The sequence below is a fragment of the Genypterus blacodes genome, unplaced genomic scaffold (genome assembly GCF_046128005.1).
Source record: "Genypterus blacodes isolate CSIRO-AG114 ecotype Tasmania unplaced genomic scaffold, CSIRO-AGI_Gbla_v1 ptg000003l_1, whole genome shotgun sequence".
Lineage (NCBI taxonomy): Eukaryota > Metazoa > Chordata > Actinopteri > Ophidiiformes > Ophidiidae > Genypterus > Genypterus blacodes.
The window spans coordinates 6,511,109-6,513,888 of NW_027466817.1; the positions used below are offsets into that span (position 1 = coordinate 6,511,109).

A 2,780-nucleotide genomic window follows, 5' to 3' on the forward strand; every position below is an offset into this window, starting at 1 on the left:
CGACACCTAGGGGTCCGCGGAGGTACTGCAGGGGGGGGTCGCAAAATTTGTGGTTGATTTAAATTTGCCCCAAACTTGCAGCAAATGGTGCTAGTGCCATTGAGATGATGAGGTTGAATTTCTAGAGGTCTCGCTCTTACCTTGTCCAAGATATGGGCCTTTCACAGAAATGACCCTTTTGGTCCATGGTTACTGTGAAGTGCCATATAGATGGTACCATTGCAGCCTGGAGGCTGTGTCTGAAATTTTGGAGAATTTCGACACAATTCTGGCCCATATCTTGGACATGGAAGGATTGAGAGACACAGAATCCAGGCTGCAATGGCATCAATTAGTGTAAATTTGGGGCAAGTCTGAGAATATTGACAAATTCCGAAAAAGTTGACTCTGTGGTCATCGTTTTCCAAAACCAGAGAAAACCAGAAAAGCCCATATCTTGGACAAGGAAGGACCCAGAGAGAATAAATTTCAGACACAGACTCAAGGCTGAAATGGCATCAATTGGTGTTAAAATGGGGCAAATTGGGGACTATTGACAAAGTACGGAAAAGTTGACACCGCGGTCATTGTTTTCTACAACTAGAGAAAACTTGAAAAGCCAATATCTTGGGCAAGGAAGGAGCTAGAGAGCTGAAATTTTAGACACATCATCCAGGCTGCTAAGGCATCATCATTTTTGTGAAAGGCCCATGTGGCGTTCTTTAGCCGCCTTGGCTATTTTGTAGGAATGCGCTGCCCGAATTCTGAAGTAATTAAGGCAGGGGTGCCCAATACGTCGATCGCGATCGACCGGTGAAAAAAAAAGTTAGCCTATCTTTAAAAGTTAGCCGACACCGGCAAGTGTACTGGCATCGTCCGGCGGCCCATCACTTACAGAATCGCAAACTCGGCGGTGCCGGCTATTTCTGATGGAGAGTTTATCAAGGAGTATTTGGTGGACTCTGCACTCAGCACAAATATGCCCCGAGAAAAAGGCCGCATTTGGGGACGTGCCCCTCTCCCGACGCACTGTGACGAGGAGGGTTGAGGAGATAGCGGGAAATCTGGAGCTTCAGCTGAAGAACAGAGCGGTCAACTTTGACTATTTTCCTTTGGCTTTGGATGAGAGCTGCGATGTACGTGACCCTGCCCAGCTACTCATCTTCTTACGTAGGATAACTGCAGACTTCAAAATCCCGGAGGAGCTGGCAGCCATACAGTCAATGAAAGGGACAACAACTGGGATTGATTTGTTCACGGAGCTAAATGCATGTTTGGACAAGTTGGGACTCAAATGGGAAAAGTTGGCTGGTGTGACAATGGATGGTTGTTCAAATGTGACAGGGAAAATGTTGGACTTTTGAAGAGAATGCAAGATAAAATGACAGAAATGAACCCTGAGCAGAAATTGACATTTTTACATTGTATTATACACCAGGAGGTGTTGTGTAAGTCAGTGTTAAAAATGAACCATGTTGTTGATGTTGTAACTAAAATAGTTAAATTCATCAGGGCAAAAGCATTGAATCACAGACAGTTTGTTGCACTTTTGGAGGAAAATGAGACTGAATATTGGACTTAAGATACCACACAGTTGTCAGGTGGCTCAGCCTGGGCAAAGTGCAGAAAAATGTCTGGGACCTGAGAGAGGAGATTCAGGAGTTCTGTGTGAAGAAAGGAAATGAAGTCCCACAGCTTTCAGACACAGATTGGCTGGCAGACCTTGGTTTTGCTGTTGATGTGACTGTACTGATGAATTAGCTAAATGTCAAACTGCAGTGAAAGGGCCTTTTTGTGCATGAAATGCACAGTGCAATGAAGGCTTTTATGAGAAAGTTGCAGCTTCTCTCAAGCCAAATGAAGGACAGCATTTTCACCCACTTGCCAACACTAAAGGAAGTCACACCATCAGCTGATCGCCTCAACAGGTACTAATCAGTGTTAGCAGCACTGAATGGTGAGTTTTCAAGGCAATTTCAAGACTTTAAAACAGTTGAGAGTGAAATGCACATGGTTTCCTCTCCCTTCACCTGCAGTGTGAATAATGCACCCAGTGATGTTCAGATGGAACTCATTGACCTGTAGTCTGACACACTCCTGGCAGAGCACTTTAAGTCAGTCTCACTGTTGGATTTTTACTCTTCTCTCAAAGAGGAGAACTTTCCACACCTGAGGTAGCATGCTCAGAAGATTCTAGTCCTCTTTGGATCTACCTACGTATGTTAACAGACATTCTCAGTGATGAAGTTCAACAAATCCAGATACAGATCCTCTATCACTGATGATCACCTCTCAGCTGTCCTTCGCATATCCACCTGAGACATTCAGCCAGATTTCAATGCACTTGTTCAAGCCCAAGCCAGACTTGATTTCTCTCACTGAACAAGTAAAATGAACTGGGAAAAAAAGCACGTTTTGCTTTTTGTATAAAGTTTATCAATTGCATACCTTTAACATACTGCAAAGCACCATTTCAGTGTTTGTGAGTTAAGTAGTTAAAAATAAAATAAATCACTGATATAATGATTGTTTTTGTTTTTACTTTTTATTACTTCTATAGGAGTATTTTCCTATTTGACCTACGCAACAATTTCATATATTTACATAAATATTTACAGAATATCCTTGTTCTTCTGATAACCAGTAGCAGCTAATCAAAATATTTAATTTACTGCTTTTTACAATGGGACAAAATGAATATTGAGCAGAATTAAGTTCAAGTTGTTGTTGGTTCTTGACCTCTCACCCCGACTTCTGATTGGCTCTCCTCCCGATACCTGTATTTTGACCTATACAGTCTT

General features: G+C 42.5%; 1 pseudogene; it reads left to right on the plus strand.

Annotated features, from left to right (window-relative positions):
- The first annotated feature begins 1,273 nt into the window (after window positions 1-1,273).
- On the plus strand, window positions 1,274-2,064 carry LOC142992331 (general transcription factor II-I repeat domain-containing protein 2B-like; annotated as a pseudogene).
- Window positions 2,065-2,780: the final 716 nt, after the last annotated feature.